The following is a 23,907-nucleotide window of genomic DNA, read 5'->3' as shown; positions in this document are numbered from 1 at the left end:
CTACTGCCTATTTCTCCATTCTTGCTTCTTACACTGTGCAGAATGGAGGCTGAGGAATCCATGTGCATGTCTGGGGGCATATGACAACCAAAGTCAGCAGAATTCATACAGGGCCGAACTCAACATATCAGAACATACTAGTGTTTCCATTAATTGCTCGTAGCAGCTGGGGTTTTTCAAAACTGTCAAATCTCATGTATTTTCAATTAAATGCTGATTTGGTTTGGAAAATGAAACATATTTCTACATGCTACACTCCAGAAACATAAACACAGTTCCATTCATCTCAGTGGGTTTAACAATTGGTCTCATTGTGTCTGCACTGGTCTGGCATTTTTTTCCAATTTTCTATGCCGTCAATCTTGGGAGTGGCAAACTCCCTGGTTATCTAGTGTAAAGAAAAGCTTGGATTTTTTTTTAACATACGCACATAAAAGTCTCTGTTTGTATGGACAAGGGTTTTGTGTAGATTTTTTGTCAAGGTGAATTCAAGTGATGTGTTTTGAGGACAACAAGTCTGAAGAGAGAAAGGACATTATGCACATTCCATTCAGTCATGTATGATTACCCTGTCTCCTGCTATGACCTAGTGATCCTATAGTTTAAAAAACATCAAGACTACATACCTCTGTCATTGAAAGTGGATGTGGGTAATACTTTCAACCCTGTTTCTTGGTCTGTTTGTCTGTACGCACTATATTTCAAAAATTAATGGATGGATTTTAGAGAAACTTAGTACAAGGTAGGGTATGGCCCAAGGAAGAATTGATTCGTTTTGGAAAGGTGCAGATCTGGATCTGGAATATTTTCAAAGGATCCATTAACATTGGGATTTAGGGCAGATTGCCTTTTTTTATTTTTGAATGTTGTGGGTTGTTTTAAAATATTGTGGATTTTCTCAGCTGCTGTAGTGGAATTTGTCACAGCTATCAAAACGTGAGCAGAGTTTCCAGAGCAGGTTGCTGAATATGGGTTGGCCTGAAACGTCCTCAGTGAGATGGAAGCTCTTAGTAGAAAAATATATTTTTCTGCTTTGTAGTTACAGAGCATCAACCAGGCAAAGAAAAGCCTCAAGAAACAGTGGCATAATTGTAAAAATGTTGAGTTAACACAACATGATGGAGGCATGTGCTCCGCTGCATGCCCTCGTCACCTGTTTCATATTATGTTCATGCCACACTAGTGCTGACAAATACCAATGCGCAGCCACAAACAACACCAAAGAAAACTAGGTCTTCCCACTTGACAAGTTTGCTTTGTGCTGCCATTAGATCTGAATAATGGCATTAACACAAAATGCAGCACATTACAAAAGCATAACCGCCTTCCCCAACTTCTCTATCCACTACGATCAATACCTCTATAATATTGATAACTTTGGCCATACCTCAACCTAGATCTCTCGTTGGAGGAAGAACATTGCGAAGCTGAATAATGTGTATAGAAGAACTAATACAAAAACATACTACTGCAAATGCTGGAAATCTGAAAAACGGAAAATACTGGGAATGCTCAATAGATACAAATGGCAATAGCAGAATCATTACCAGCAGATGCTGTTTGAAAAGAAAAAGGGGAACAGTGGTTATGATTTGAAATTGTTAAACTCATTGTTGAGTCCGGAAGGAAGCAGGTTGCCTAATCAAAATATGAAATGCTATTCCTTAAGTTTACATTGAGGTTCGTTGAAGAAGAGACAGAACGATCAGAATGGGAGTGCAATGGAGAATTAAAATGACAACCAGAAGATCAAGGCCATGTCTGCAGACTGAATGGAGATGTTCTGCAAAGCAATTCCCCAATCTTTTATGACTTCCCCACTATAGAGACCACAGTGTGAGCAGTGAGTCTGGTGTACTAAATTTAAAAAAGTACAAGTAAATCGCTCTTTTACCTGGAAGCAGTGTACAAGTAGCCTCAGCCACTCTTCAAAGTAAATATCCTTTACATGTGTGGAAGCTTATCAAATATCTTCTGAAGAAAATTAAATCAACATCTTTGCAGAATTCTAGATTTGTGTGGTATGAGTGACTTTCTCATGGATTCTGTGCTCTTTGGGTGAACACTATTTCCTCAAATTCTCTCACTTTCTCCACTATTGATGGTAGATTGTGGATGGTAGATTCTTTTCTTTTCCGATTTCCTTGATTATCCTGCCTTAGTGGATATCTTTAGACAGGAGCTTGGGCAGTAAGTAGAAGCAATCTTCACAGTTGAGCATAATCTCATTTGCACTCAATATTCACAGCATGCTTTCCTGCAGGGGTCACTCAGTAGTGATCAGAGGCAGAGCCCATGGCTGATTTCAACACTTCTAGCCCAATGGTGCTGAAACCAATTGTACAGCTGCAAACAAAATCTGCTAACAGTGCAGATATGGGATCAAAAAAAAAACCAGGGCCTGCCCTGATGGTATGGCTCAGTTTCACCCTGGTGCACTAATCAACTATGTTAGCAATGAAAGAAAATGTTGGCAGCATTGCTAGTTGTTTAATCATTAATCAATAAGAAAAAGATATGTATTCTTTCAAACTTTATTTTCAATTGCATAATGTTGGACAATTCAACAATATTGTACATTTTTTACAACGTGATCAAATCAATCTTAGATGAAATATTTTGTTTGTAGTGTTATCATTACTCACAAGTCCTGTTATTGCAGGGTTTTGTTAATGCTTGTGATTCATGCAGGTAATTTAAACATAGAATTCCAGATGTTTTCATTTCCCACCAAAATGCAGGCTTAAATAAAAAGCACTCAAAATGGATTTTTAAAATACATTTGTTCAAACAGCATCATTTCAATTCTCTGGCAGCTGTCAGGAGAAAAGAATGACTTCCATTTGCAGAGCACCTTCATGTCATCAGGACATCCTAAAGCACTTTACAGCCAATGTAATGTACTTTTGAAACGTAGTGACTGTTACAAACAACAAAGGGCTGTGAATCTTTGGAATTCTCTACCCAAAGTATTATGGATGCTCTATTGCTCAGTATATCCAAGGCTGAAATTGTTAGATTATTGGACTCTTAAAGGAATCAAAGGATATGGGGATTAAGCAGAAACGCAGAGTTGAATTTGAAGATCAGCCATGATCTTATTAAATGACGGAATAGACTTGAGGGGACATAGGAGCAGAAATAAGCCATATGTCTCACGTCTGGTATGAAATGCAGCAGCCAATTTGCAAACAGCAAAGACCCACAAACAGCAATTTGACAACGACCAAACACTGTTTGATATTGACTGAGGAATAAATTTTGGCCAGGATACAGGGGATAACTCTCCTGATCTTCAAATTAGTGCCATATCAATACGAGAGAGAGGAGAAGGGCCTTGATTTAACATGTCAGCTGAAAAGTAGCCACTCTGACAACATAGCACTTTCTCAGTATTGCACTAGACTGCCAGCCTATATTTCGTGCTCCAGTTTCTTGAATCCACAATTTCCAGCCCAGGGATGAAGTTGTTACCAGATGAGCTACAGCTAATATTGTATTGCTTCAATGTGATCCTGTGAAATACATCCTAGAAACATCACTGAAGGCTGACGGGGAAGAAAAGAAAGAAAGTTAAGGATTTAGTTTTTCATTTTGCAAGCATCCAGGAGACCACCCAGAAACACGATCAAAAGGCAGTGGGAGCTAATACATGAGGGGGTCAAAGCCTGCATTTTCTATTCCTGAGGATCTAACTGCAATGGTGCAAGAGGTTCTGTGGCCTAGTGATCAAGGTTAATGAATGCACCTTCAAATACTATACATTACCAACTGCATTATTAGCCTCAGCCATTCTTTAATTCACCAGAACTCCATCACTCAGCTACTAACAATCTTAATCAATCAGGACTCATAGCCAACATTCACATGTTCCATCACACCCTCATACAATTAGCACTGCTGCAAGGTTCATATCCACATCTCACAGCTTGCATGCACTACCACCTTATTTAGCCAATACGGCCACATCAGCCAACCAAATTCCATAATGCTCACTAACCTACCTCTCTCTTTCTTGCAGGGCAAGGTGGCACACAGCAGCAGAAACTAACAGGAGGGGAGTAGGAGTATTTGCAAGCCTTAACACCATGGAGGAGGGGATGGTACTGTCCACTATTGGAACAGTCAATACTGAGGATAGAGTAGAATAGCGGTTATGTTACTGGAGTATAGTACGAGAAGCAATACTTCTCACTGTATCTCAGTACAAGTGACAATAATAAATCAAATCAAATATGATCCTGAGACTAGAGTCCAAATCCAACCGTGGCAATTAGGGAATTACATTCAATTAAAAAGCTAGCATTAGTAATGTTGATTTTAAAAACGCTAAGTTCACTAATGTTCTTTTGGGAAGGAAATCTGTCTTTACCTGGTCTGGACCGATACATGTCTCTGGAACACAGCAATGTGATTGACTATTAACCACCCTCTTTAGTGGGCTATCAAGGCATTCTGTTGTATTCAAGTAAGTGAAGGATAATTACAATGGGCAATAAATGCGGCTCATTTCCACAACCTGAGAAGATTTAAAAAAAGATCATGATTGGTGGTGTTACTAAAACAATTGAAGATCTTTTTATTCATTCAAAGGATGTGGGCTTCCTGGCTAGGCCACTATTTCTTGCCCATTCCTAGTTGCCCTTCAGAAAGTAGTAGTGAGCAGCCTTCTTGAACTGCTGCAGTCCATGTGATGTAGGTACATCTGCAGTGTTGTTAGCATGGGAGTTTCAGGATTTAAACCCAGTGACAGTGAAGGAATGGCAATATACCAGGTCAGGATGGTGAGTGGTTTGGAGGGGAATCTCCTATAGGGTGGGGTTTTCCTATATATCTGTTGCCCTTGTCCTAGATGATAGTGTTTATGGGTTCCAGACGTGCTGCCTAAAGAGGCTTGGTAATTTCCTGCAATGCATTCTGTAGATGGTACATGCTACTGTTAATTTACCACAGTGGTGGAGGGAGTTCACGTTAGTGGATGCGGTGCCACTCAAATGGGCTGCTTTGGCCTGGAAGGTGTCAAACTTCTTAAGTGTTTTTGGAGCGTTCCATGTAGGTGGTGGACAGGCTTTGCAGAGTCAGGAGGTGAGGCTACTCATCACAGAATTTGCACCCTCTGACCTCCTCTTACAGCCATTGTATTGATGTGGCTAGTCCAGTTCAGTTTCTGATCAATGGTAATCCCCAGGATGGCATCCACATATGTAATCCTGCTTCTCACAAACCATAATCTCTTCCAACATCCCCAAAACCCCACCTCCACCCCCCTCACCACAACTTGTCATTTACTTTTCAGATACCCAAGAATTGCAATCTAGTCAGGCAGTGGAGAAACACCAAGAGGACAATGATGATTTGGACATACATCACTTAATTTTGCACTAACATCCGGTAGTTCAGAAACTGTCTATATTTTAGAGGGTAGAACAATGACAGGATCTGCAAGTGATAAGACATCAGTGGTAACAAGTTCACTGCAGCCAGGTAAAGGGTAAGCATAAAACAACTGCCAGTTTACCTGAGAGCGAAATCTCACATGAGTTCTGCCGCACAAAGAAACAAAGAATTGCAGGGCTTTGATAGGGCAAGCTACAGATGAAGGATGATGGGTACACACAACAAAATCCTTGGTATATTAGGAAGCATGCCAAAAGCTTGCATTCAATGCCAAAGAATATGGATGAGGCCAGTGCCAACTTGGCACAGGGATTTGCACAAAGCTTGGAGCCCACCCTTTCCAGCATTTAAGTAGTTGCCAACTTCCTGAGCATACTTGTACCATGTTGCAGCGTCTGATGTCAGATGTCTTCCTTTTGCAGCACAAGCCACATTCACAGCACACAAGTGCTAGGCAATGACCATCTCCAACAAGACAGAATCTATTCTTTGACCCTTGACATTCAATGGCATTAACATTGTTGAATCCCCTACCATGAACCATAAACTGAACTGTATTTGCCATATCAATAACATGGCCACAAAATCAGATAAAAAACTAAATGTCCTGTGGTGATATTCCTCAAAGTGTGACCACCATCTACAAGGCACAAGTCAGAAGTCAGAAGTGTGAAGGAATACTTGTCTGGATGAGTGCAGCCCCAACAACATTCAAGTAGCTTGACACCATCTAGGACAAAACAGCCTGCTTGATTGGCGCCACATCCACAAAGGTGTACACCCTCCACCACCAACACACAGTGGCAGCAGTGTGCACTGTCTACTTATAAAGCCTCCTCAGACAACATCTTCTGAACCCATGACCAATACCTCTAGAAGCACAAGGAAGCAGGCACATGGGGTTACCAGCACACAGCTCCAAAGAGCCGAGTTCAATTCCAGTCTTGACCACAGTCTGTGTGGAGTCTGCATGTTCTCCCCATGTCTACATGGGTTTCCTTCGAGTGCACCAGTTTTTCCCACAGTCCAAAAGACGTGCTGATTAAGTGCACTGGCCAGGCTAAATTCTCTCTGTGTACCCAAACAGGTGCCGGAGTATGACAACTAGGGGATTTTCAGAGTAATTTTATTGCAGTGTTAATATAAGCCTACTTGTGACACTAACAAGTAAACTTAAACTTAAAGCCACTCACCATCCTGACTTATAAATATATCACCATTCCTCCACTATCACTAAATCAAAATCCTGGAACAGCCTCCCTAGTAGCACTGTGCCCTTCTAGGTGATGGAAATCATGTCTTTGTGAGGTCCTGTTGAAGAACACTTAGCAATGTTTTGCAGTGAACCTTGTAAGTGGTATAGACTCCAGCAACTGTGCACTGGTGTGTGAATGCTTAAAGTGATGGATGAGGTGCCAGCCATTGAGACTGTTTTATCCAAGGTAGTGTTGAGCTTGGATGTTATAGGAGTTGCACTCATCTGGTCAACTGAAGAGTATTCCACAGCACATAGACTGCAGTGGTTCATGGAAGTACCTCACTACCACCTTCTCAAGAGCAATTAGGAAAGGGCAATAAATACTAGCCTAGCCAGCAATGCCCACATCCCAAAAATGAATGAAACATAAAATCAGGATCCACCTAACATCTGAATGCTGAGTAGAAGCTCAGACTGCTTCCAAAATGACTCTGGAAACTAAGACACAGAAAAGGACCCAGGGTGTCACAAAGTCTCTCTGATGACAGGGCACCCTCTGAGTCTATCCCTCTCCACTTCTTGCTCGTCTGGCAGCTTGTTCTGTTTGGTATGGCCTCTGCTCATTTTTTTTAATCATGCTCAGTGCCAAGAGGAAGCTCTATTAGGCAAGCGTATTTGGGAACAAGTCCTTCAGCATTTTCTGATCACTCCCTTGTTGACATTTGCAAAATGCCACAATATGACTTAGTTAAGTTTTTTTAGGTCACTGGCACATGTTGTCTGCGAGCATTTGTCTGTATAGATGTCCAGTAGGCATTTGACATAGTTCTGCACAATACATTATTAGATACAGAATCAGAAGTAACCTTATGACATGAGTTGATAACTGGTTGAGTGGTAGGGGAAAGAAAGTAGGGACAAAGGGAATGTTCTTGGATTGAAATGATGTAAAAGGTTGTGTTCGCAAAAGAACCATATGACAAGTTTGGAGGCAAAATAAACCATGTAGATAAAAACAGGAAGTTAGAAGGGAAAACTGAATCTTAGATGGAATTCAATGTTGGAATATCTATGGTCATTCACGTTGTATACAAGGGAGACAAATTGGAACATCTTCTTAATGGTGAGAGAATAGGAGCTGTGGGCGAGAAACTTCGTTTAGGTGTGCATGGGATCTAATTATTTAAAAGCTGGTATACAGGTACAAAAAGCAACCAACAAAAAGCTAATCTTTACTTTACAAAGCCAAACTAAAAGTGAGAAAGTGATGCTTTAATTGTAATGAGCCCTGATTAAGCCCCATCTGAAGTTCTGCATTCAGTTTTGGCATTTTTTTTTCTTTACTCATCTTTGGGATGTATCACTGGCAAGGCCATCTTTTATTGACAATTGCTTAATGGCCACAAGAAGATAGTGGTGAATTCCCTTCTTGGTCGCTGCAATCCATTTGTCAAAGGTAGACACAGTGCTATTTGGTAGAGAGCTCCAGGATTTTGAGCCAATCATGATGAAGAGATAGCAATGTATTTACGAGTCATAATAGTGTGTGACTTGGAGGTGATGGTATTTCTATGTGCCCACTGCCTTGCTCTTCTAGGTAATGAAGTCATGGTTTTGTGAGGTCCTGTTGAAGAACACTTAGCAATGTTTTGCAGTGCATCTTGTTAATGGTATAGACTCCAGCAACTGTGCGTTGGTGCGTGAATGCTTAAAGTGATAGATGAGGTGCCAACCATGTTTTATCCAAGGTAGTATTCAGCTTGGATGTTATTGGAGTTGCACTCATTTGGACAAGTGAGGAGTATTCCATTACCCTTCTGACTTGTGACTTGTAGATGTTGGAAAGGTTTTGGGAGTAGGTGGGTTTAAGTTCAAGTTTATTTATTAGTGTCACACGTAGGCTTCATTAACACTGCAATGAAGCTACAATAAAAATCCGCTAGTCACCACACTCCGGCACCTGTTTGGGTGCACTGAGGGAGAATTTAGCACCTAAGCACGGTTTTTAGAGTGTGCGAGGAAACTGGAGCACCTGAAGGAAACCCATGCAGTCACAGGGAGAACTTGTAGACTCCACGCAGACAGTGACCTGAGGCCTGGAATTGAACCCGGGTCCCTGACACTGTGAGGCAGCAGTACTAACCACTGTGCCACCATGCTGCCCACGAGTCATCCATTGTAGAATACCCAGCCTCTGATCTTCTGTTGTTGCCACAGTCATGTGGTTCATCCAGTTAAGATTTCTGGTACTGGGTATATGGTAAACCTGAACATGGCATAGCATTCAGCGATGGTAATGCCCATATCTGTAACAAGAAAAAGTCTACGCACCTTCAGTCATTGCCTTACACTTGTGTGGCACAAATGTTTCTTTCCACTTAGCATCCCAAGCCTGATATTACCTAGGTCTTGCTGTCTCTGGGCATGGATAACTTCTTTATCTGAGGGGTTATGCATTAGACCTGAGAAAAAATATATTGGCCTTTTAGCAGGTATAGTGCAGATTTACAAGAATGATGCAAGAGTTTAAAGGGTTAAATTGTGTGGCTAGTTTGTATAAACTTGATTTGTATTCTCTGAGTTGAGAAATGCTTTAATCAAGGTGCTAAAGTGATAAAAAGATTCAATAAAGGTAGAAAAAGTTAAACTATTTATTTTGCTGATGGAATCAGACCAAGGGGGCATTGGGTTAGAGTTCAAGCCAGTTAGGATTGAAATCAGGAACCCTCCTTCCAAAACCTTGTGGATACTGGGTGGAAAGAAAATTTCAAGACCAGAAATTGAAGATGTCTGTCAGGGAACTTGACAGGAAGAAAAGGTTGGTAGGTGGAGTTAAGGTGCAGATTAACATGAAATTTAAAAAATGGTTTTACAGGCTTAAGGAACTGAATAATCAACTCATGTTCCTATGTTACAAATTTTCAAACTTAGGCAAACAATAAATTGACCTTTACTTGAAGAAGTCTGAAATACACAGCATGCAAATAAAAACTATAAAGTAAACTGAGTGCATTTTCCTCATGTACTACAGTTACATAAATTAATCTGTTCACACAATATGCATATGATCAGTTACATTGGAGCAAATTTCTTGAGTCCTTCTCATGCTCTGCTACTTCTAAAGATTTTGCATTTAAATGGATTGTTCCAACATCTTTTGCAGGTAATAGATGGAGAGAATCCATAAGGAAATTCAGCCCATTGTTTTTCCTATCGGCTACCTCAAAATTATGTAAGTTCAGGCTTTGTTTTGTTAATTTTGCACAGGAAATAAACCATTTCACAGTTAAGTGTTCAAAGTATTCACCCATTCTACTAATGACTTTTGGTGTGGTTAGAGGTTTTTCCATTGTTAATAGAGCATACAAACAACAAGTTATGAATGTTATGAATGGTCCATCTTGCTGTCAATCATTAAATGTTATGCATTTATCCATTACAAAATGAGGTATCACTCAAAACAGACATAGCCCTGACTGTATTCAGAAAATTTAGTCCAGTAATTACAGAGTAACATGCTTATCTACTTTAGCAGTTATGGTTTACTACTTCTTTGAACCTTTTCATGTAACTCACAACATAATTGTCTTTAGAGTCCAATTAATACAATTCCTAGATATGTAAATGAGACACAGCTTCTTATTGCTGAGGTAAGGAAATCTATTAGCAATAGCTGGCACAGTGGTTAGCATTGCTGCCTCACAGCGCCAGGAACCTGGGTTCAATTCCAGCCTTGGGTGACTATGTGGAGTTTGCACATTCTCCCTGTGTCTGTGTCGGTGTGTTCCGGTTTCCTCCCACACTCCAAAGATGTACAGATTAGGTTGATTGGCCATGTTAATTTGCCCCTCAATGCCAGGGGAATTAGCAGGATAAATACATGGGGTTGCGTGGGTATGGTCGGGGTGGGTTGATGTTGGAAAGTTGATGTAGACTTGATGGGCTAAATGGCCTCCTTCGCTACTGCAGGGATTTTATCATATTTCAAACAAAGGCAACCATATGCGTAATTTCATGATTTTCTGAATGATACAAATTTTTAATGCAATTATGTTAGAGGACCTGATTTTTCAATTCCATGTAATCAGTTACTGAGGAGAAATGATAGAAGCGACTGTCAACATTTCCTCTACCTATGTTTTATTATAATGAGTCATTACCATTGATTGTTGTTCAATTAGTAGTTTTAATTTGGACTATTCCTGCTATTGACTGGTATGTAACATATGTGCTCCGTTGTGATTTGTTCTTTTCTGAAAATTAAATCTGAGGCGAACATACACATTCAAATATACCTGTCATACTTGTATGACAAGAGTAACGCCTGAAGTACCTTGAACATGGAGATGCTACTCCAGCAATTACAGGAAGTAATAATAGTATAACAATGTGCAAATAAACACGTTTTCACTCGAGGATCACTCTGACTGACTGGAGCATTCAGGTGTATTTTATTTTTGTTTCGACAGTAGCTGGAATTATATAATTAATCCTTCAAGGTATATCAGGATATTAAAGTTTTGCAATGAAGACATAAAATATTAACAATAAAACAAACGACATTTAAAGAATTTGTGCTCCATATACAGTTTATTTATAATACAGAATAGAACAAGATAAATAATGGTCAAATGCATCTTTGTATGACTCGTTGGTAATGCAGCTGAGCCCCCTCCCCCCACAATCAGAGAGTCAACTCTTGTTCAGCAGCTCAGTGGGAAGAAGGATTATCTGGGATGAGGGAGGGAAACCTTAAAATTTAGGATGGTCTCTGGTATGTTATCTGGTCGCGCAGAGTTAGCCAAACTTTGGAGGGATACTTCAATGGGCTTCAGTGACCATTGAATCATAGAGATATACAGCATGGGAACAGGCCATTTGGCCCAACTCATCCATGCCGACCAGGTTTCTTAAACTGAATTAGCCTCATGTGCAAAGTTAGCTGAACATTGGAGGGATACTTCAATGGACTTGAATGACCATAACAGTCATAGAGATATACAGCACGGAAACATGTCCTTCGGCTCAACTCGTCCATGTCGATCAAGTTTCCGAGTCACATTTGGCTGCGTTTGGGCCATATCCCAGTTTTGGGAAGGTTGGTGGTGTGGATGTCCATGAACGTGATGGCTTCTTTGGTCGAATAATCAGCCAACACACTCAGATGGAAAAAGGGAGGAAGGGAATTATGTGGGGCAAGGCTGGGATTAGTCTCCCAGGATGGTCAGCTAATCAGGAGAGAAGGGGTTAATGTGGTGGTGGTGGGGGGGACACACATAGCAGTCCTGGCACGATATTTAGAAGAAAGTTTATCAGGCAAATTTCCATGAAGGCAGTGCCCCTAACTGATAGGTTACTCTGGAAGTAGTTTGCTCTCCATCGGGGCAGGTGAGTTAGAGAGGGTTGGTGGTGAGGTGGCCGCTCTCAGCCGCGGGGCCTGAGGGAGGCTGAGAGTCAGTCAATCAAGGCGCCGCCTCCTCCCGTCCCGCCGCCATCTTTGGGGGGGGTGCACCCCCCTCTCCACAAACAGCCGCGTACAAAACATACACGCACACAAATACACGCACACTTTACCTCAGGTTTTGACTCCCTGGGGCCGTCGCTCACTATTAATCCGAATCCTGTCGCGATTCAGCTCCTGTCACCTCGATAGTGTGTGTTTGGCCGCACGCACAACACAGACCTCCCACCCCACTTCGCCGGGGGAGGGGGGCAGACATAGAATGACAGCGGCTTTCCGGGCGGATTAAATCCACATCTTCCATCCTGCGCACCCCCTCCCCACCCGGTTTGCTCCGACTCCCTCAAAACTGAGCCCCCTCCTCCCCCCAGCCGGAGAGTCAACGGTCACCCCGCGCGCCAAGCCATCCGGATCCGATCCGGATCAGAGCCTCGAGCAGCCGGAGCCGGAGCCGCCTCCCAACAGGTAAACCCAGCATCACCGACAACTCTCTTCTTATTGAACACTCTCCTCTTTACAAACCTTTTTTTTAAAAAAAACTCACATACCCTCTTTTGTCCTCCAGTTCGAACAATAACATTTTATGTTCGCCAATTCTACCCTCTCTCGTTTTAACGTTTCCCAACACCAAAAACTTGCTCTGATTTCGAAAGTTAGGACTCTCTCCCGTTTTCACCACCAAACAAATAAAAATTTGACCCTACTCGTGAAAGGAGCACCTATATAAAAAAATACACGAAAATCTTTTTTCGTTTTGACGGTAAATTGAAATGGGGGGGATGGTGGCTGGTATTTAAATCGATTATGCTCATCATATTGGCCTCTTCGGATTCCAATTTTATTTAGTCGTTTTTCTGAAGTGAATTTGACGAAATTAGGAGGGATTTTATTCAGGTTCAAAGAGGGGGAGAAAGCAGTTGTGTATTGTTTCAGTGAATGAATAATTCGGTGGAGAAAGGTGTGCTACAGTGACACAATAATTTGTTACACTTTTTCCCCTTCATTCAATTGTTAAAATATTTGTTATCTTTTTATGTCTTGTGTTAATTTTGTTGAAGTTGATTGTAGATCGTATATCCGTACAATTTGATTTGAAACCTATTCAAAGCTTTTTTTGTGAGGAATAGTGTGTCATTTGTGTTCCGGTCTGGAAGCCGGTGACTTGGTAATGCGTTAATACAATTTATCTATTTAGCTTTTTGTGAGTAAAGGGTGGTTTAGTAGTTGATAAATGTGGCACTTGCAGCAAAATGCAATTCCAAGAAAAAACGTTTTCTGTACTCTTGATCTGGCGGAAAGCTTTTTACAATCAGTAGTAGAAATTAAACCTCAGTTAGAGGAATAGCTTTATTAGACCCTCCTGATTAATAAGATTTTATTCTACTTCATGAAAATTCTTGGCATTTTGAGGGGTGCCCTAAATTTGTTGTCATTGTTGAGGGATAAAGCAACTCTTATAGTCAGCAAATCATTATAACTAAAAGAAACATCAGTATGGGATAGTCACCAAGAAATTCAATAGGGAATTCAGAAGAAACCTTTTCATCCAAACAGTGGAAAGAATGTAGAACTCGCTATTCATAGAATCTCTACAATTTATAAGGAGGCTATTTGGTCTATCTAGTATGCACCTGCACCAACCACAACCCCACCTAAGCCCTATCCCCATAAACCCACTTATTTACCCTGCTGGTCCCCCTGACACTAAGGGACAATTTACTATGGCCAATCAACCTAACCCACACATCTTGGACTGTGGGAGGAAACTGTCGGAAACCCACATAGACATGGGGAGAAACTGCAAATGCCACACATACACTGACCTGAGGCCAGAATTGAACCTGGGTCCTGATGCTAGCCACTGTGCCACATGCTACCCAGCTCTTACAGGTAGTGGTTGAAGCAAATGGTATAGATGCTTTTAAGGGGAAACTAAGCAAACACATGAGGGAGAATTAAGTGATTTATATGATTATGATAGATACGCTTAGATTAGAAAGTGTGGGAAAAGATTTGAGTGGAGCATAAATGTTGGCATTGGCCTAATGCTGTGCGCATCTCCTATGTAATATCACTAAACATCTGCACGCGTAACACTGCTCAACAACTCTTGGGTCTTTCAAGTAAAGCTAATGTGTAATAACTTTCAGACTTTTAATCCTTTATCTAAACAATAGTTTGAAATTAATCTATTCTTGAAGTCTGCAAAATTTATTTCAAAATCTGTGAATTTGGTATGAGGTTGTGGATAATTTGAGAGAGTTTTGAATTGATTTACAAAAAACCTTGTGCTGTTTTGCAAAACATGGAAAGTAAAATACAGGGTAAGAAACCATTGCTATCCTTTTGATTTGATGGGAAAAGTGTATTCTGATGACAAGCTTATCTTGTATATTAACTGTGTATTCTATTATTTGGCATTGTTACTTCGTTGGAAGTATGTCTTTCTGGTATTTCCAGTTGTATTTCTACTTGAGTATTTAAATTGCACATCTAAGTGGCAAATCTTAGAAGATTTTTGCAATATTAATATTTTGCCTCGGGGTAATTAAAATTCTTTGAGGATGTAACTAGGAGAGTTGATAAGGGGGAGCCAGTGGATGTAATTTATTTGAGCTTTTGACAAAGTCCCACATTTGAATTAGTATGTGAAGTTAAAGATTTGGGGGTAGTGTATTGAAAAGGATAGAAAACTGGTTGACAGACAGGAAATGGAGTAGGAATAAATGGGTTTTTTTCAAATGGTAAGCAATAACTAGCGGGCACTGCATAGATTGCTGCTTGGACCTCAGCTATTCATGATATATATTAGTGATTTAGATGAAGGGATTAAACATAATATCTCCAAATGTGCAGATGACAGAAAGCTGGATGGGAGGGTGAGCTGTGAGCAAGTTGCAGGGATACTTCATTATGATTTGGATGAGCTGAGTGAGTGGACAAACACATGGCAAATGCAGTACAATGTGGATGAATGTGAGATTATTCACCTTGTTGCAAAAACAAAGGCAGATTATTATCTGGCTATAAATTGAGAGAGGATTGTGCAATGACTTGGGTGTCCTGTACACCAAAAGTTTAAAGTTAAAGTTTATTAATCAAAAGTAGGCTTACGTTAATGCTACACTGAAGTTGCTATGAAAATCCCTTAATTGCTACACTCCGGCGTCTGTTCAGGTATACTGAAGGAGAATTTAGCACGGCCTAATCACCTAACCAGCACATCTTTCAAACTGTGGGAGGAAACCCACGCAGACATGGAGAGGGTGACCCAGGTGGGGAATTGAACCCGGGTCCCTGGCATTGTGGGGCAGCAGTGCTAATCACTGTTGCTAGATGCAGCAGTTGGTAAAGAAGGCAAATGGTATGTTGACCTTAATAGAAAGAAGATTCTAGTATAGGAGCAGGGAAGTTTTGCTACAACTATACAAGGCCTTGGTTAGGCTGCACCTGGAATATTGTTTTGGCCTCCTTATCTGAGGAAAGATATTCTTGCTATGGAGGGAGTGCAGCAAACGTTTACTAGACTGATTCCTGGGATCGTGGGACGGATACGAGGAGAGATTGAGTTGGTTAGGATTACGTTTGCTGGCGTTCAGAAGGGGGGAGGGGGAACTCATAGAAACCTGTAAAACTAACAGGACTACCTAGGTAGATCAGGAAGGATATTTCCAAAGTGGGAGGAGTCCAGAACGAGGGGCCATACACCAAGGATATTGAGTAAACCATTTAGGACAGAAATGAGAAATTTCTTCATCCAGAGTGGTGAACCTGTGGTATTCTCTACCACAGAGGTGAGGTCAAAATGTTGCATGTTTTCAAGAAGGAGTTAGATATAGCTCTTGGGCATAAAGTGATCAAAGGGGTTAAAGCAGGAACAGTTCACTGAATTGAATGATTGCAATTCATTATGATCATGGCTAGAGCATGACCAAATGACCTACTCCTCCTATTCTCCATTCTTCTAAAATGATCATTTTGCCCCTGGCCTAGGGAGGGCAAAAAACAAGCAGAGATACTTGATGCACACGTGAATGTTTGGCTAGGAAAACTGTAGTCTCTCCTTACATTTTCAAATATACTTCTTGGCCTTGTTGACGTTAAGAATGGTTCCTGCATGGGTTATTGGAATGTAATTGGCACCATGCAACCGTAGCACTTTCAGCAGAGGAAAGGGAAAATTATCAGGCAATAAGATGCAAAATGCAGTAAGTAATAATAGGGTGTGGGCTCAAGATTCAAAATTTTGTGAAGAGGCTGATCTAATGGTACTTGCAGCTGCATTGCTAGTGAGTTGTTGGATTATCCTGTCACCAAATAGATGCTTTGTAATGCCATATTTTCTGTCAGTCGTAATGTAATTATCATTTAAAGGTTGAGGAAAAGGAGTTATACATATAAATTATGCAAAGCTAGATTTGTTGGGCAGCTCTTTTCCATTCAAATAGTTTAAAGTTTATTTATTAGTGTTATAAATGGACTTACCCTAACACTGCAATGAAGTTAATGTGAAAATCCCCAATAATTTAAGAAATAACAAAGGAAAGTACAGCACAGCCTCCCAAGTCTGTGCCGGTCATGATGCCACAACTACTCTTGCTCTTACTCGATCTGTATCCCTCTATTCCCTCCTCATTCGTGTACCCATCCACATGACTATGACAATTAACCCATGTCCAAGACCCCGTGTCAAATACACACCATTTGAAGTCCCTGTTTCTTTATCATAGAATCCCTATAGTGCAGAAGAGGCCATTCGGCCCATTAAGTCTGCACCGACCACAAGCCCACCCAGGCCCAACTCCTGTAACACCACTTATTTACCCTCCTTGTTCCCCTGTCACTAGGATCAATTTAGCATGGCAAATCACCCTAACCCACTCATCTTTGGACTGTGGAGGAAACTGGAGCCCCTGGAGGAGACCCATGCAAACATGGGGAGAATGTTCAAACTCCACACAGTGACTCAAGACTGGACTTGAACCAGAGTCACTGTGAGACAGCAGTGCTTACCATTGTGCCACCATATCTTCCAATGGAACCAGAAAACTCTGATATCAGATTACTATCTTAGATCTTGTAATTGTCTTTGGGCTCATTTTGTGCTTAACTTTCAGTGTACTATTGGAAAGTTTCCACGTGGCTGTATGCTTTCATCCTGTACAGTTATACTTCTTGCCTAATCCTCATGATTGACAACCTCAAGCTGTTCCTACCAAATCAATAATTCGACCTACTGTTCTCATACCCTCTTCTCCAAGCACAACTCTTGTTTGGAAAGACAAACATAAACCAAATCTGTTTTCATATTGTGTTTAGTTGACTCCCAGCGTGTGGGTTTTGCTCAGCTGTTGGCAATTCTCAAAGTAACTTTACTGGATTCTCTATGGGCTGTTGCCAAGAGTGCCTTGTTAAATGAAGTCTTTCCACAGCTGACTTTCAGTGAATCTCTATGTTTTACTTTGGGGTTGTTGCTAGCAGTGTAAGATCTTTTGCAGCAAGAGCCAATGGCACAGGCATCCCACTAAATATAACAATTTCAGAATCTCATCATTACCTGTTCTCAAAACATTGCACAATGAGGTTTTTAAGTGTGGGGGAGTGGGATGAAGGTCTTCGCCCCAAAAATGTATAACAAGCCCCTGCCATCTAACACTCTTTATTGTGAAGTATAGAAAACCATCTTAGTGCAGAATACCGTCCATGTTGAGAATAACAGAAGAGAATGCAAAGTCGGCAAATGAATAACAGTGGTTAGGTGACATCAAGTTTGAGTTTTAAAATCTTGACATATAGAAGGAAAAAAAATCGATTCCAGTGATAATTTGCTGGGTCTAGATTTCAACATAAACTGAACAAAGGTTGTGTAGAATGCACATCTACAACAGTGACAATAAAGAGTAGTGACAGTGCTGCTATTAATGAATTAGATGAAGACCAAGATTGTGATGGGGGAATTGTTCAAAATCAGATGAGACAGGCAGGTGGAAGAATTATTTATTAGAGAGCAAACTTTAGACTGAAACAATATGTTAAGATGAACTGCGATTCTGACAAAATGATTATATCTCTCACTTTGCAGATGAAATGGAGAAAAGTACATCAACTGCTAATGCACACCTTGGTGCAGGGATGTCTCATCTTTTTATTTTGTTTCCATGAATTTTCATGGGAGCCTTGTGTCACATTTGAAAGAACTTGTTCCTGCGTAGCACCTTTTATATCCAACAGGATGTAAAGAAAGAAATTGTACTTATTTAGCAGCTTTTAAAAACTTTTAAAACGTAAAAATAAATCCAACAGGATGTTAAGGAAAAAAAAATTCACAATCAGTGTAATTATTCTTGTTATGTAGGGAAACATTGCAACCTAAGGGCCCACAACAATTGGGTAAATGACGAGTTAATCTCTTCTTGGTGTTAAGGAACACATTTAAGCTAGGGATTGGGATAAATATCTCTTCCAATTTCACCAAGGAATCTTTGCATACTTTCTTTGAAAAAGCAGACGGGTAGTAATTGATCATGTTCAGATTGAGGGTCTGTCTACCAATTAAGCAAAAGGTAGGTAAAGTGGTGACTTAACCTGAGGATCATCACGCCTCAGGTGAGGGGCAAAGTTGAGAAGGTGGGTCTGAGATGAATAGCCTCAGCTGGTATGGGAATTAACCCACACTGTTGGCATTGTTCTGCATCACTAAGCAGGTGTTCAACCAATAATGCATCAAGTGTAGGAAAGACGCAAATCAGATCCATGAAATTGAAATGGGAGAAGCTAGCAAGTACACAATGTAAATACAAATAGAATTATCTGAGTTTAGGCTAGATTGCCAGGCCCTACAACTATATGTATGCAGGTTACAGTTCATAATTTAAAACCCCTGCTTTAAAGCCTATTTTGAATTCCATAAGAAGTCTCACAACACCAGGTTAAAATCCAACAGGTTTATTTGGTAGCACATGCCTCTAGCTTTTGGAGCGCTGCCTTGTTTCCATGTAGATGGGAGGAAGGATGGTGAATAAAATGGTATCACTGGAACCAAGGAATAAAAATATTTCAGGGCAGCACTGACCACAGTTCTACTCTTAAAGGTGCAAAATTAGTGCTTGACATTTCATTGAGACAGTGATATCTGGGCTACACCAATCTCATATATAATGTTTCCCTTAAGTGCAATTTTTTTTAAAGCATAAAGAAAGGGAAGCATTTCATTGTTATAATTGAAGATTTGTTATTTAATAGCAATGGTTGGTTCACTTATATTGCATTAATGTCTTTCGTTAAAGTGGTTTGGTGAAATAACTGCTTGCTGTCCAGCTCGTGAAACTGAAGGACTAGTTCAAATAAAACTATTGATCTTAGCTTTTGCATTCAATCAGAGCACAATCTAATCAGCATCTGGAATAGTAGACTCATGAAGTTGTAATTATTAAATGCATTGTTGATGTACAGATATTTCCTTCATCTTTTTTTTTAAGACATTTTAGTGCAATTTGTAAATGAGGGGACTTGCCCATTTTGATTTTAGCGCAGTTGTAGAGTATGCGCCGAGAATCCTGGATGTATCCTGTACATGCTCAGTTCTTTTCTAAACAATTGCTACTCCCATCTCTTGACACCCTCTTTGTTTCCTTACTGCCATCTCACTCACTGCTACTCTCCCAAGCCCTCACTCATAGCAAGAGGTGATGAGCTGAAGAGACTAAGAAATGTGATGATTTGCTGGGTCCAGATTTCAAGATAAACTGAACAAAGGTTGCATGGAATGCACATTTAGAACAGTGACAATAAAGAGTGACATTGCTGCTGTTAGAAAACTAGATGAAGACCAAGATTGTTCGAGATCAGCTGTTGTGGGGTAGGCAAGCGGAGGAATTATTTATTAGATAGCAAATTGTAAACTGAGGGGTAGCACGGGAGTATGAAGCAGTGGGGAATGGTGGCGGGAATCAGTGAGCGGGAGGTAAATAAAATGGTAAGTTAAGAGGATTTTTGGACCAGTTATTTTCAAGGCAGCCAATAGATTTTTAACATAATACAGGTCAGGAACATAACCCACCATTATTATATGGAATCATATGGGAAAATGATACTTGTTTAACATGCTGCTTTTTAAAAAAAGTATGTGAAGAATGTTAAACAAGGGATCGCTGTACCTTTTCAAAGTAAAATCAAATCTGAGAGTGACAGACTTTTAATTAGTAAGGGAATCAAGGGTTATGGGAATAAGGCTGCAAAGTGGAATTGAGGATTATCACATCAGATCAATTATTATCTCATTGAATGGCGGAGCAGGCTTGATGGGCCAAATGGCCAACTTCTGCTCCTACATCTTATGGCTTTATTTAAGGGGACCTTTGTGGGCAGGGTGACAAGTGGCTGTGTACTGCTGATTCCTTGGTAATGGGTGCCATCCTCAGCTACTAGATGAAAAGGCAATCCATTGCTAGCCAATGGAGCTGTTAGACAAAATCTAGATTTAGGCTGAAAGGCGACTGTTGATACTTGTGTAATACAAGTGCCTAGCAATTGCCATCTACACCTAGAAAATACTAACACATTTCTCTGTTGCTTCTCAGTACCAGTATCATTGCCAAGTCTGCAACTTTCTGGTGGCACGATGGTTAGTGCTGCTGCCTCACAGCGCCAGGGACCTGAATTCTGTTCCCTGCTTGAGTCACTGTCTGTGCAGAGCCTACGTTCTCCTCGTGTCTGCATGGGTTTAGGTTTCCTCTGGATGCACCAGTTTCCTCCCTCAGTCCAAAAGACATGCTAGTTAGGTACGTTGGCCATGCTAAATTCTCCCTCTGTTTATCTGAACAAGCGCTGGAGTGTGGCAACGAGAGGATTTTCACTAACTTCGTTTTAGTGATGTGGAGTTGCCGGCACTAGACTGGGATAGGCACAGTAAGTAGTCTCACAACACCAGGTTAAAGTCCAACAGATTTATTTGGTATCACAAGCTTTTGGAGCACTGCTCCTTCATCAGGTAAGTGCGATGTTGTTGCAGTGTTATTGTAAGCCTACTTGTGACACTAATAAACAAACTTTAACATTGTGTGTCACAACTGACTAAAGCTTAACTTGACTAGTCATATTAACACTAGTTCTGTGAGCAGTCCAGAGGATGGATATTTTTGACAAGTGGCTAATCACTTAATCACAAAGTCAATCCACAATTATAAGGTTCAGTCAGGAGTTTGGTGGAATTCTTTCACCCATTTGGGCAGATATATCAACAGCGAATTAAAGAAATTTGACATAATCCATGATAGCACAGTTGGGTTGATTGGCACCCTTGGTACAGTACTCCATTCACCCCCCCTTCACTAGCATATTGTGCTGCTGTAGGCACTGTTTCTACCGGATGCATTGTAGAACCTTACGAAGCTAACATTGCCTACTGCCAAGAAGGTCAAAAACAACAAAGTCTGGAGACAGCATGGCCAAATTCTTCCCCAACTTATGGACTACCCTGCTGAACGTATATCGCCAATCCAGCATCATTGCTTCAATTTTCTGGAAACTCCATAAAGTGAAACTGTGCCTGCAGCCACCTTCTCAGTGCAATTAGTAATGGACGATAAATGCCAGTATCGTTCACGTTCTGAGAACAAACGTGAGGGAAAAAAGATTCCAATTTTGTAAGGTGAAGCAGTGTGGTGGAAGAATGACTTGATGGAATCAGAAGCCAACCAGCGTCAGGAGAGAGAGGATGTGTGTAGTTGACTAAGAGGTGGAAAGATGATAGGGAATGAAATGGTTGAATTTGGAGAAGCTGGAGCCCAAGTTGAGATCTGTGCCAGTGGTTAACAGCTTCATCTTGAATATGTTTTTGAACATATTGTTCAACAATGAGAGTAATGTGCTTCCCAGTGAGTTGATCAGCAATGAACTGATCTTTTCGCATTTTAAGAGGCTGTTCTCCAGTCTATACTGTGGAGAGAGTTATAATTCGTACAAATGAAAGATGAGGTGCTAGGGGATTTATTGGGTGTGATGTGCCCTGTCTACTTTAGAAACATTAGAACACAAGTGACCATGAGATTCATAATGTCATGCCTACCAGTTGGAAAGAATTAAAGCAGAAAGCAGGCTTGCTGCAAGTAGAGGTGATGCCTTGGGAAATAAATCATTTGATAATGCGTTATGTGATGTGCATTGCTGTTCGCTGCTTAGTTGCTGGTTGCAATTTCAGACTCTATTATTGTTGATTTAAATGTCATTATTAGGTTGTTTGTTAGTGACAGCATGATTTGCTTAAGATAGCACATATTTAGTCTGCGATATTTTTGGCAATATCATAATGGTGTGTTCCAGGCTTTCTCCCCAAATTGTTCTATGATGATCATTACAAATGGCAATAAAAAGTTAAGTGGTATAACAAATCATGTTTTCACCGGTATGACTTCATCACCAGTTAGCGTCATTTCTATAATAACTCTTCTACTATAATTATTGGCTGCATTTAGTGATACTGCTATTCTTGGTCAGAAGAGCGATGATTTAAGTTAATCCTGATCAATCACACTAAGTAACCTGGATTGATTTTTAATTTGCATTATATGGCTAACTCTCATTTGGTTCATTTTTGTGAGGAAATATCTCTGCTTTTATCAGAAGACTTTGCTGTGAGTTTTGTGGTTAGGTCGTGGAGACTGTTTGTTGCTAAAATAGCCTATTTACTGCAGTCTGCTCTTTTACATGGTCTATTTGCTTTTTTTGAGTAAATGGACTTTGCTGTAAATCTTGCCATAAATCCAAATCAGCCTCCAATGTAATAGCTGAGATAGTGGCATTCAATGGTTGACAGTGGATTATTACTTTCATAGTTACTTCAATCTTTGGATCGTTGGTATGGGCTGGGGAGAAATTAGCTACATACTCCTTTTTATGTCTTTCACTTAGAATGTATGACGTTGCAATACTGTTCACTATTTTGCAAACTGCAAGTTCTCAATATTAATGAGATAAGTAACAGTTGAAATATTTTGATACATTTGTTTGATAAACCAGGCAAAGTACTTGCTTTTTTGCAAACATAAGAAGCAGAAGCAAGAGTAGATCACAAGCCCCTTGAGCCTGCTCTACCATTCTCAACGTGTTGACCTTCTGAACTCCACTTTTCCATCCTCTCAGCTCCAAAGAGCAAAGGCCCAATTGACCCAGCTTCTTAGGACAACTCATCCCAGGAACCAAATCTGATTATTTTTGCTTTACCACCACCTTTCTTAAATATGGAAATCAAAGTTGCAAATCATATTCGAGATGTGGTCTCAACAAAGCCCTGTTCGATTGTAGCAAGTTTTTTTTTACGTTAGATTCCACCTACCACCTTTGTTGCCCATTTACTTACCTGTCTATATCTTGTTGCAGATTCTTGTGTGTAATCCTTGTAGTTCATGTCACTTAGCTTTATATTGTCATTCAACTCTGTTTCTTTTAAGTCATTAATATAGACTGAATAGCTAAGGCCCAAGCACTGATTCTTGTAGTAATCCACAAGCTACAGGCTGCCAACTTGAAAATGCCTCTTATCCCCAGTTCGTTTCGTGTTTGTTAACCAATCTTGTATCCATGCTAATATATCAACCCTAATTCATGCCCTTATCTTGCTTATTAATGTGCTTTATCAACTGTCTTTTAAAAATTCAGGTATACTTTTTTTTTATTCATTCATGAGATATGGGTGTTGCTGGCTAGCTAGGCCAGCATTTATTGCAAGGCCTTTACAGAAGGCAGTTAAGTGTCAACCACGTTGCTGTGGATCTGGAGTAACATGTAGGCCAGGATAAGGATGGCAGATTTCTCACCATAAAGGACATTAATGAACCAGATGTGGTTTTACAAC

The 23,907-nt window shown here is 40.4% G+C and overlaps 1 protein-coding gene and 1 long non-coding RNA gene across 5 annotated transcripts in view; one reads left to right on the top strand and one right to left on the bottom strand.

Annotated features, from left to right (window-relative positions):
- Positions 1-23,907, top strand: part of LOC145360251 (PR domain zinc finger protein 2-like) — a 178,835-nt gene that overhangs the window by 18,579 nt on the left and 136,349 nt on the right. For 3 of the 4 annotated variants that reach the window (XM_080215333.1, XM_080215331.1, XM_080215328.1), the window contains exon 1: positions 12,419-12,521. The exons of the other annotated variant lie outside the window; for it this stretch is intronic. The gene's annotated coding sequence lies outside the window, so the exon portion shown is untranslated. Of the gene's footprint in view, positions 1-12,418; positions 12,522-23,907 lie in introns of those variants that run through there. 4 annotated transcript variants of the gene reach the window in all.
- Positions 2,561-12,285, bottom strand: LOC145360254 (uncharacterized). Its single transcript, XR_013889679.1, has 3 exons — positions 12,170-12,285; positions 8,927-9,057; positions 2,561-3,548 (listed from the first exon to the last, which is right to left on the bottom strand). It is a non-coding gene; the product is annotated as an uncharacterized LOC145360254 (long non-coding RNA).

This window comes from Carcharhinus amblyrhynchos, chromosome 30 (assembly GCF_965287045.1).
Source record: "Carcharhinus amblyrhynchos chromosome 30, sCarAmb.v2.hapA, whole genome shotgun sequence".
In the NCBI taxonomy this organism is placed as follows: Eukaryota; Metazoa; Chordata; class Chondrichthyes; order Carcharhiniformes; family Carcharhinidae; genus Carcharhinus; species Carcharhinus amblyrhynchos.
Note: the sequence above shows the minus strand (reverse complement) of the source record. Positions and strands in the feature narration are given on the sequence as shown.